The sequence below is a fragment of the Frieseomelitta varia genome, unplaced genomic scaffold (assembly GCF_011392965.1).
Source record: "Frieseomelitta varia isolate USP_RPSP 00005682 unplaced genomic scaffold, Fvar_1.2 scaffold_15, whole genome shotgun sequence".
In the NCBI taxonomy this organism is placed as follows: Eukaryota; Metazoa; Arthropoda; class Insecta; order Hymenoptera; family Apidae; genus Frieseomelitta; species Frieseomelitta varia.
Genome location: NW_025109194.1, coordinates 5,596 through 19,102, shown reverse-complemented (window position 1 = coordinate 19,102; position 13,507 = coordinate 5,596).

Sequence of the window (13,507 nt, the reverse complement as noted above, 5' to 3'; positions counted from 1 at the left end):
GGAAACCCCTCACACGTCGGTTAAAAATTCTCTTTGTAGAGAAAGTAGGCTAGCCCTGTCTCCGACATGGCGAGGAAAGATGCGCTCGGAAGTATTGGACCGATGATGCTTGCCGGTCTCGTGTGAATAAACGTAAAATTATATCGATGAACTTCTCGGCTAATTTCGCGTAATGTGTCATTGAAATTGTAAGAGTTGAGAAATTACCCGGCGAATATGATTTAAATGTTTAACGTGTGACACTTTTGCGAGACAAAAATTTGAGGGGAGGCGTTTGAATGGATGGAAATTTATTTCCGAAGAGAATTCCTGGAAGTGTTTGTCAAGGTTACTATGATTTAATATTTTGCTACAGGTGATGGGGATAGACTGGAAGGAGTTGATGTCTGGATTATCGGAATGTTTGAATTGTTTCCTGTTTATTACGTACATTGAAGGTTTTATGTCTTGTTTGAAATAAAATCAAATTTGCAGTGATTCACAGAATGAAAGAGTTAAAATTCCTTAAGCGTAAATGTTATTAATTTAGGAATATTAAAAGAAGTTTTTCTTTAACATGTTTGCTTATACATATGTATGGTTTTTGATTGAATTAAAAACTAGATATTTTAAAATATTTAAAGTATGTATATAAATATTTAAGTATGTATTTAAAAAAAGGGTGTACATAAATATCTAAAGTATGTATTAAAATATGTACAAAAGAAGAACCACGGAATATAATTTATCTTTCGGATTTCTTTCTGATGAAAATAAATATGAGTTGAAAATAAGCATTTCATTCTTTAAAAAATTATAAATATATAAATATCTAAGTATGTATTTAAAAAAAGTGTGTATATAAATATCTGAAGTATGTATTAAGATATCTACAAAAGAAGAACCGCAGAATATAATTTATCTTTCGAATTTCTTTCTGATGAAAATAAATATGAGTTGAAAGTAAGCATTTCATTCTTCAAAAAATCATACGTAAATTATGGGTTTTGTAAATTTTGTTTAAAAAAGTATTAAAAAGTGATATCTAGGCAAACATCTTAGTAAAGTAATTTTCCAATATTATGCATGCAATTATAAATGATTCATCTATAAATAAAAAAATTTATTATACGTCAAAATATGTAATCAAACCTAATCTCTCTCAATTTTAGAAATGATTTCTGACGTTGTTCAAATCACGAACGTCATAAATAACATACTGTTAAGCACCCAATTAACAAATCGCATAAGAACTTTTATTTTTCATTGTCACGTGAGCACGTAAAGTTTGAAATCAAGAGTCTGTAATCCACGGATGAATGCGTTTCGTGACTTGAAGAAGAAAAATTTGTATGCAATCGAACATAAATTTACACGCATCATAGAACAGTTGTCGCAATCATTATTGCATTGGCTACTTATTACGGTTTAACTGGTCTCTTTAGAAATATGTCGTTCTTTTATTACATATTGACAAAAATTAAATTGCATTGTGTTGTTACAACTTAACAGTTTCTTATTATGCAACCAAGTTTTTTTTAAAATCCAATTTTGCATATTAAAATGAATGCGTAAAATACATAATAATCGTGTTATATAAAAATTATGAAATATATTATATTACATACAGATAATGCAATATATAATATGTATAATATATTATAAAAATTATTGTAATTAGAAAGTATTATAAAAATATTTTATAATTATTAAGTTATATTATACCGTGTTGGCCAAATAAAATAGTACAAACTATGTGTGTATGTCGATTTTGCCTTTTTCTTTAATTAAAGATCCTTTCCTTTAATTAATCTAAGATAGTTGAAGAAACAAAAGATTCTTCACGCTTCACTTTCTTTAAATGGAAAGACGTATTAATTATTTCTGTTCACATAAAGAGTGCTCATTCAAGTAATTTATTTGATATTCTTCATAAATAAATAATTAAGTCAAAGTACACAATTCTCATGACAAATTAGAAATAAATTAAATTAAAACTCATTTTACCAATAAACTAATGAAATCAAGAATCTTCTGAAGAGAAATCTTCTAGATATAGATTAAAATATTTTATTAAAGGATACTAATTGATCTCATGTATTTACTTAAAATAAGATTTAACATTAAAACTATCGACTATGACTAGAGTAAAGTGTCCTAAGTATAAAAAATAACAAAAGGTCATTCGAATCTCTAAAAACATGAAATTGTTAATATTGTAAAACTGTAAATCTGCAATATTAAAATAAATCGTAAAATCTATAAAATTATAGATCTATACAATTGATAATAAATAATAAATTCTAAAATCTATTTAAGTCGTGAGTCTGTCAAATTTCTTAGCAATTTTGACTATTCTGGCGGTTTCACTATTAAAATCCTATCTGTAAGTTCCTTTCTTCGAATTCCAAGTGTCGCTGCGTGAACGATCCAAAGACGGAAGAAAACAAAAAAAAAAAAAAACCGGCTGACCAAAACCGCGCTGAAACAGTTAATTATGGTACAATAGTAATGTAAGTCTCACATTGAGCGAAGAGCAGAGAGCACAATGAAATAGAAACGCGACCCGTTTCACAGCGTCTCGGATCGCTCCGGAATCGAATTCGGACAAGTGGAAGCGGGTGATTTCGTGTATCAAAATCAAACTGAACAGGCTGTCGTTCCTCGCGTCGAATAGTTTACGATGTCGTAACCAAAGGCTCGTAGTTCGTAGTCGACCTTCGATCCTGGTTACGAGAGAAATTCAACTGGTGTAAGAGGTATACGCTCGGTTACGGTGTGCAGAGTACGCTTCCGGTTCAGTCTTACGTACACACACACAGCACTTTGAGTAACGTAAGCTGCCTCTCTTTCCGTTGAATAGTGCTTGTACAATTGCATATATTATCTCTTAATTAAGAAAATTCACGGATATGTATAAATGATCTAGAAATGCCCCGTAGACGTTGTCATAGTCTGGCAGGTACTTACATGTTCCAAGGTCTCATATGATATAACATCTAACGGAATTCCTGATGTATGCGGATTACGTGAATTTCTCCTCCATGTATAGTTAGAGTAGAGAGTATATAGTAGAAATAATGGTATATGCCAATGTAATTTGCGCTGAACTGCGTGAAGTTATTCGGGAAATTTGTTTGAAGAAAGAAACTGTTGTATGTTGTAAGTACATATATATATATATATATATATATATATATATATATACATTCAATGGAAAATTATTATTAATATTTTCAAGTCATATAATTCTGTAAAAAAAATCATATAACAAATTTTAAGTGATTATTACAGAATAAAGACTCCAATTTTAAGGACCATGGTGGATTTAGTTATGCAGAAAGAAATACGATACAATAGAAAGTAGAGTACTGGTCATTGAAAAATCTCTAATTATAAATTTGTTTCATTGAATTTCCAACACAAGTTAAATAAAGATTGGTGAACTAATTTTTACAAGAAACTTTGTTCGACACGGTATTAGTAATGAATGTAAATTAATTTAAATTTAAAGAGTGTCCTAAGTGCCTTGAATTTAAAAAATCATTTATTGAATATTGTAACTGGCAGTGTATTATACATATATATTATGTATTTCCTTGTGTATTTTATTAAATTACATGAAAGTTTAATGTCAAGTTTAATAACATCAATTATTCCATGATTTTCAAAATTTCATATAATATTAAGAGTATAAATAGCGACGATCGCTTAAAAATCTTTAATTAAAAATTTTAAATATTCCAAATATTCAAGAATTAAATTAAAAAATTAAACATTTGATCAAAAGTTTAACCCTTTTACTCACACGTAGAGTTTGATATATCTTTTTTCTACATATTTCTAAATTAGATTAATTTGTTTAAATATTTTAACTTTTTAAATTATTCTAATTGAAAAGAATGATATGTATATTTACTAATATTATTACATCTTTATTAATGTTCCTATTTTATATATTTATTTTATATTTGTGTAATTAATCTCCTGTATTCAAACAACTCCGTTCTTATCATTACAGGCTTAACCATTACAATATTGACCTAACCCATTATTATAAAGAACTTTCGTATTTATTCTTAAGATCAAAATTGAATTAATACTAAATTAAAATTTCAAACATATGAACGTAATATATAAAACGATACAGGAACTATTATTGTAGACATTGAATCATAATCATAATTACTATAGAAGATCTCACAGACAAATATCTATTTGTTGCATTACGACGTATCATACAAATAAAACAATCAAACTCATCCTGTCCTTCGTATATTAAAACAAAACAAAACAATATTCAAACAATATCAAACATATTTAAAACCATAAAATATTGCAGGAATAAGAATTAACAATGGTCTCACAGATGATTTATAATACTTGAGGATTAACGGAATAAATTCACCATCACTTTCCAGCAGTACGTTATCGACCTCCTCCCTCCCGATTCGTGACTCTCGGATACAGATTCGAGGCACGGAGGGACGAAGTTGAATTAATCCGGCCACGATGTGCCCCGTGCACGTTCTAAAGACGTCGCGTACGTGTGCAGAAAAAGGGGAGTGAGGAGCGTAGTTTCCGGCCGCGTGCATGCAAGATGAAACGTCGGCGTGTATATCTGCGCAGCCCCATTGAGGTCCATTACGTTGACATCAATAATTCAGCGCAAAAGTGCCGCCCCTCGCGGGTTTCGCCTCGCTCGACGGTGGCCGACGATGCATCCGTCTCGGCGCAAAAGCCCCCGAAATAACGAAAGAGCCGCAAACAAAATTCGTTTCGCCCGGAAGTCAGCGCACTATGCAAAAGCGGTGAAAAGGCGGCTAGTCGCGACACTGGAATTAATTGTCCAGCGACGCGATTTCTCCAAATTATATATCGTTCTATTTTTATTTACCAAACACCGCCGTTTCTCTTTTGTTTCCGGGAAGACCGTTGATGCGCTCGCCTCGAAATGAAACGAAGATCCCTGCCGGAAATTGATATGTAATTGCAGCCACGCTGTTGGCAAAATACAGGCGAATATATTTATATATTGCGGGTTATATCGAATGTTGATGCATTATGGATGAGATTGGCGGATGTACATCGGCTGCTCAAAAGTACACTTAATTTGATCTAACTGGGAGGAAATGTGAAACCTTTAAATTTGAATGAATTATATTCTAATTTGTCAGTGATGTTCACACATATTAAAGAATATATTTTACCAATGATTCGTTAAATAATGAAACATTTATTTCTGTCTACATGCGGATAGTATGTTTGTGTAACTGTGCTTACAAGTCGTTTTGGTACGTTTTGCTTTTTTAATTCTCTATAATATCATATTATACGGATTTGATATTTCGTAATATATGTAAAAATAGTAATACTTTCGAAATATCGTGCAATTAAATAATAATATTTAAGAGATATTTTTTGACTGAGAATATAATAAACTTAAGTGTACTCCACGTGTTTTCTAAACTTAAAATACCGTTTATTTTACTAAAATAAGAAATTTTATTAAACATCCTCATAGCATGACAGAACGATATGCATAACTAACTACATAATTATCATTTAATTTTACGTTAGCTTTCTAAAATTAAATTAAATTATTTTACCAACATGAATCTGATTAAATTGTTGAATTTAATTTTATTAATATTGTACATAAAAGTGGTAAGTATAACTTTCATCAGCTTATACATATACTATATATATATAAGTAACGGAAGGACTGTAATTTTGTATATATAATTTAATATTTAATTATTAAAAATTAATAAAGCGAAAAACATTTTTAATGGAAATATAATTTTTAATCAAAAATAGTAGAATGACAGTATCAGTGATATGCACAGAGAAAAATTACATAACTATTTGACGTAATATTGACTGAAGCGTTTAAATAACGATGATAAGTATGTTAAATATATTTTTAGAGACTTCGCAGAAGACATGTACGGTTTCGACTAAGTGTAAATTGTTGTAAGACGATTGAGAGTTCTCTAACGTGTCGAAATTTTCGAAGAAATGATTTCTATTGACTTGTATTCATAATTTGTTATATACTAAATTTTCATACTTATGTATATTGTGTAATGCGAATAAATAGATTGCGAATATGACAAAAATTTAGAGATACAGAAATATAAAGAATACACGCGATATGCAAAAATATATAAAATATTCATATAAAGTGTATACATATTTTAATTTTTTATTTAAATTACATTTTTCAAATCGTCTTTATAAAAATATGAATATGCATGAATATCCACATTTTTGTAATGATCTATATTTATATATATAATAAAGTAATATAATATCTCATGCCCCAAATAGATTCGCAAAATTTCACTAGGAATTACCATAAATTTTAATCGAGTCATTAATCGTTGAAGTAGATTTTGAATACCAAAATTTCTACAACTGTGCACGAATTCAATTCAACATTCTAGAGTGGCGAGTAAAATTTAATGTCGTTCGCTCGATTTTCTATTCACACATCAGCGAAAAGAAAAGTTGAGAACAGGTTTCTATTTAATAGTTTCGTCTATTTCATATCAAAAGATCATCGACCGAAAAGTGAAGCGATAGTTCGATCTTTAAGATGTTTTGCATGAGATTTAAAAAGTAAAGGAAATATCGATAACATCGGTTGGATTTCAAAATCTTCATGATTTCCCTAATTCACATCGCATGCGAATAAAGAAGTAAAAGTTACAATGTATAGAAAGCGATTTCCATGAAAAGATGCAAATGGTGAAGAGCGGTGTAATAAATTTTTAATTTAGAAATTACTATATTAAAAAATATATATTATATTATATTATAGATAGTGTCTATTACACAGTACTTAGCAATTTTATTTAAAATTCAATTCACTCAGTTTGATTCATAAAACTATGAATTTTAGAATTATTTCTAATTAATAATAATTAACAAGTGATTAAGGATATTGTTAAGAATATCAATGAGTTATTTAATTTTGCTTCTAATCACATCATAGATAAGAGAATTAATAATTTTATTATTAATTTATTATTTATTATTTATTTATTATTAATTTATTATTTATTATTTATTTATTATTAATTTATTATTTATTATTTATTTATTATTAATTTATTATTAATTTATTATTTATTATTTATTTATTATTTATTTATTATTAATTTATTATTAATTTATTATTTATTATTTATTTATTATTAATTTATTATTTATTATTTATTTATTATTAATTTATTATTAATTTATTATTTATTATTTATTTATTATTTATTTATTATTAATTTATTATTAATTTATTATTTATTATTTATTTATTATTAATTTATTATTTATTATTTATTTATTATTAATTTATTATTAATTTATTATTTATTATTTATTTATTATTTATTTATTATTAATTTATTATTAATTTATTATTTATTATTTATTTATTATTAATTCATTATTAATGTAACATTGACTAAATAGCTATAATAATTGAAACTTCTATTATTTTCTAAAATTTTAACGAAACTTACTATCAGTTACCTACATTTCTAAAATTATTTTAAATCTTCCTCTACTTATAAAATTTATATAGAATATATATAAAAATATTATATAAAATTTAAGTAATAATTTTTAATTATTACTTAAATATATAATAATTTAATTATTACTTAAATATATAATAATTTAATTATCACTTAAATATATAAATAATTTAATTATTACTTAAATATATAAATATATAAAATTTAAGTAATAATTTTTAATTAATATAAAATGTAAGAAATGAATTAAATTGAACCCTGAGGTAACATTGCGATATCTTCTTCACAAGTTTTAAACACTTGAAGCATTTCTTTTTCTTATTTTACATCGACTTCTTACAATCTATACTAAAACAATGTATGTACAGAGACTTTAGAATCATATTATATCATCAATCATATTATTATTTAGAATCATATTATATCGATTTAATTTCAATCAAAATATAATACAGTTGCTTATTTGAGATTCCTGTTCATGAACAACAATTTCAACGACCAATATAATTACTCCTGACACATAGCAATTGCAAAAAGCTAATTACCATCTCGTTGTCTACAAAGAGGTAAGTATTCCGCGATGAATCAGAAACTAAACATGCAAAACTTTCACTGCGCTTCTTCTTCCTCTTGCAGCAAACGTATCCTTCTGCACGTTTCACTGGAGGTCTCACAGCTATCTGACAAATCCGCGAAAACAAGCGTAAAACGCGAAACAACCATTCGAACGACTAAAAATTAATCGATTGTGGCGCGTCATCCACGAAGGTGCGAGATATCTTCAAACTACTTTCTCGAAATCGTTATTTCAGCGCCGAGAAATTTTCACTGAATATTCAAGAACCGATTATCAATGGTATCTCGTTCCCTTTCACGCTCAAGGCCCGAGACACGTGTGATCGTGCATTCGTCTACGTCGCGTAGAGATCCGGCCAAGGTGAAGGTATCGAGACCCAGCGCGCGCCATCCACGGTCAAGTTGAACGCACGGCGAACGCTGAAATTTTAGGGTCACGCCGGAATGGAATGCGCGCAGGTGCGGCAGCATCTCATACGCCCAGCTGAAACTTTCTTCTTTCTTCTCTGCGAGGTCACCGATGTTACATGCGTCTGGAGAAACCATTGAACGAAACGTAGGTAAGTTTCAAATGGGAGAAACAAGTTGAGAAATTTCGAAACCTATTTTCTTGTTTGTTGGACGTTTGAAATATGGAATAAATCATTTTGTAGGATTGATTCTTATCCTCGTTTTTCCTATTTATTTGATTTGTCTCTTTATATCAAATGAGATCTGTCTCTTAATATCTATAATGAGAAAATAAATAGTTAAACATGTAAATTCTTTTATTGACAATAAATGAGCTAAAACCAAATTCTACTCTCAACTTGTTTCAAATGGGAGAAACAAGTTGAGAAATTTTGAAACCTATGTTTTCATTTAGTGGATGTTTGAAGTATAAAATAAATTATTTTGTAAGACTGATTCTTATTCTTATTTTTCCTATTTATTTGATTTGTCTCTTGATATCAAATTAATATCTATAATGAGAAAATAAATAGTTAAACATGTAAATTCTTTTATTGGCAATAAATGAGCTAAGTTTCTGTATTCGATTGGATCTAACATTTATCCAAATTCTACCCTCATACGTTTCAAATGGGAGAAACAGGTTGAGAAATTTTGAAACCTATTTTTTTATTTCGTGGGCGTTTAAAGTATATAAATAAATCATTTTGCAAGACTGATTCTTATTCTCATTTTTCCTATTTATTTGATTTGTCTCTTGATATCAAATTAATATCTACAATGAGAAAATAAATAGTTAAACATGTAAATTCTTTCATTGACAATAAATGAGCTAAAACCAAATTCTACTCTCAACTTGTTTCAAATGGGAGAAACAAGTTGAGAAATTTTGAAACCTATGTTTTCATTTAGTGGATGTTTGAAGTATAAAATAAATTATTTTGTAAGACTGATTCTTATTCTCATTTTTCCTATTTATTTAATTTGTCTCTTGATATCAAATTAATATCTACAATGAGAAAATAAATAGTTAAACATGTAAATTCTTTTATTGGCAATAAATGAGCTAAGTTCCTGTATTCGATTGGATGTAACATTTACGAATATTCTACTCTCATACATAAATTACATATAGATCAATTTCAAATCGTAACCTCAGTTTCTCTACAATTATGTCTGTAAGTGTTCTGAACTCTGTCGAGATGCTAAATAAGGAGGACGCTTATTAGCGGTCTCGGGCAATTTGCTAAATCAATAAACCGGATCGTAGCGCGGGCAGATTAATTAGGAGAAAATTATTATAATATCGGAAAATCTGGTAAATACCGACGCGAGTCATTTATCAGAAACTGGCTGGCTTATCGCACCTGATCTCGGTGCTAAATGAGCTAAATATCTGGCCGGCGGTGTATGAGCACAGCTGGTCCAATTCGCTGTTACCTATCTAGGAGTGACTCGGTCGTATTAACGTTTGGTTTATATCGCTGAAAGTAGACCTGCCAGCAATGAAACTTTACAAGCGGCTTCTGTTAAATGTATCGTAAACTGTCCACGCTTTTAAAGCCCTGATAAATAACGTCGAGTACCATTGTTACGCGGGGAGAAAAAAAATTTCGTTTCACCGGGAATCCGCTGGATGGAAATTTTTACATTGAGACCCCTAGACAATTTGTAGCGTTAAAATCTTGTTGACCCGTGTTACCGGTGTTTTCGCCTCCTCCCACTTTTTTCCCTCACTCTTCAGATATCGATTTATTTTACGCTCGAATATCTTCTTTCAAATTGCAACAGTTCAAGGATTGTGTCTATATGTTTGTTGTATCAATGCTTTTACATAATTGTTTAGTATTAGCGTTGATTAGTAATGATTTATTGATTAGACTGGAGTACAGTTGTCAATTTATTGTTAAGCGAGATACTAATTAATTTTTCATTTCTTAAAATTATTTCGTATTCATACACATACACACGTCTAACCAATTTCACAATCGACTTGCAAACATTTATGATACACTCTATCTACGAATTTACTATTAAATAAATAATTCACTACTATTTGTCACTAAATAATTTACGAAAGCGTATCATTCAGTGCGAATACGCGATGACAGAATAGAATATGAATGAATATATATTCAGGAAAGCGGACGTACGCGTTGTTTTACTCCCACGTTGAAGAAAGGACATCACATCGCTGGAATATTTCCCTTGCATACATTCGTCCTCGTAAAAAGGAACGAGCGAAATTTTTGTAACACGGCTGCCTCCATAATCGAGCGATGTAACGAGACATTCGAGAGCGTCGCAATGTAACAATGAGAATTCCGTGCATCAAGTGCTCGCTTGAGTCCTGCAGTTCACTTCCGTTTACTACAGTTTCACAAATGAAACAAATATGGAAGAATCGCGCGCGCGTGTGACCATTTAGGTTAACAATTTGCAGGACGGGCGTGCTTTTCCCGTAGGGAAAAAGCAAAGTTTCAAATGAACGGAGTATTTATATCCTTCTCTTTCATAGCAATATTGAAGTATATTGAAGTATATTGTAACATATGAGAATACAACGTAGTTGTTAATAAAAAAATCGTGAAAAATTTTGCGAAGACCGAATAAAACCTGATAAGTCGCATGTAAGTTTTTATTAACAAATCATTATCTAATATACAATAAGTTTCACATGAGATATCAAAGGTTCGTTGAAAACCAAGAAAATAAATCATTACGCCAACGGTACAAAAATTTATTTACCATAACTTCCGTCAGTGAAGAATAACAATGAATCATAACCATTTTTCTTTTTTCATGAAAAAAATTCATTTTTATAAAATTTTATAAATTACGCTTAAACTAAAATAATTCCTCGTAACACATACATACGTACATATGTTTTCTATCTTTCGATGAACGACCCATCGACCACTGAAAACAATCACATCGCAGTGCCGTTCTTCTCTATGTCGTCAACAATATATCGGGTAACAACGCGGGCGCGAAATTGGTTTGATGTTGGCCATTATCGGAGAAAGTTTACAACATTCGTGTTTTACCGGAGTTTATCATCTAGGTCTCTCCTCCCCCCCCCCTTCTACCTACTATTTCGTTTTACTCAGATAGTCGCCTGTTAAGACACTTTTATTCGCAGGAAACTCCTCAGACAGTTCGAATTTGGTTTCGCACGGAATGACGTCTATGAAACATAGTCTCAAATCACTTAATACTAGAACGACACCGATTTATTCTTGCTTATCCCTATTTACATTCTCTAATAAATTGTTCAAAAGAACTCATGAAAAAAAGAAGTATTCTTTTAACAATTACAAGCTCTTTTGTGTAATTTAGTTTAGTATTATAATTTCAATGTGAAGCACTAATACTTGGAGTTCAATAAAAAGATCGTATAGAAGGTCCTGAGGACTCATTGTGGAGAGAAAACTTCAACCTTCAAGATCATGGTGATTCCTAGTTATGAGAAAGATTTTTCAACGATTTTGGGAGATGTTTAAATTTTTATAATTATCGAAGAATATCTTTACTTTGCCATCTGTTTATAAAATAAAACTTATTATATATAATATTATATATACTAAAACTTCAACCTTCAAGATCATGGTGATTCCGAGTTATGAGAAAGATTTTTCAACGATTTTAAGAGATGTTTAAATTTTTATAATTATCGAAAAGTATCCTTGCTTTGCCATCTGTTTATAAAATAAAACTTATTATATATAGTATTATATATACTAAAACTTCAACTTTTAAGATCATGGTGATTCCTAGTTATGAGAAAAATTTTTCAACGATTTTAGGAGATGTTTAAATTTTTATAATTATCGAAAAATATCTTTACTTTGCCATCTGTTTATAAAATAAAAGCTATTATGTATACTAAAACTTCAACTTTCAAGATCATGGTGATTCCTAGTTATGAGAAAAATTTGTCAACGATTTTAGGAGATGTTTAAATTTTTATAATTATCGAAGAATATCTTTACTTTGCCATCTGTTTATAAAATAAAAGCTATTATATATAATATTATATATTATATATACTATTATATATGAAAATTATATATACTATTATATATGAAAATTATTTATAATAATGTTTATAATTATTTATAAAAATTATTTATAGTAATATTTATAATTATTTATAATGTAAAAATTATTTTTTTTCACTTTGGATTATTAAAGTAGAGACTTCACGCTTTAGAATGAGATTAACTGGTTTGTTGTACAAATTTTTTCCAAGAAATTGTAATAGTTTAAGGTATCGACTTTTCATCGAATATGAACAATTTTGTGACTGTATATTTACAAATAGGATTAAAATTTATTGAAGTTACCGACAACTCCATTTTAGGATAAAATGTATTTAATATAACTTACAGCTTCATAAGTACAAACATTGCTCGTATAAATTTTTTAATTATTTCAAAGTAATTCGTTTATTTGCTTCTACTTGGTATAAGATACATTTAAAGTTTCAGTTTCTTTATTGCATTTAAACATTATCAGTCACTCTATTCTGTAAATACTTTTATCGTAGCTTTTTGACACCAGTTTATTAAAAATACATGTTCGTAATTCATAATGATTGTATCAGAGAACTGGAATCTCTATTAATGAAAATATAAGATTAATCATCTTCATTTATGCATAGAAACGATTATTAATTCACTATATAACGAACAACGTTACAGTAAAATCTTCAAACGTTCCCTATTAAAATTTCTTCTGGAGAAAGTTTCTATTCAATTATATATTTATGAATCAATTTTACATACGTACTATGAGTCTCTCTATCATCATTCTACGTGCTAAATTCTAGAAGCTAGATTGAAGCATTCGCTCCAGAAGAAAGAGAATCGTAAAACTCTGTTACAATCTAAATCACTCCTCTAAAAATGGTCTATAACTTACGCAGAATCCTACTCAAATACTCATATTCATTGCACGAT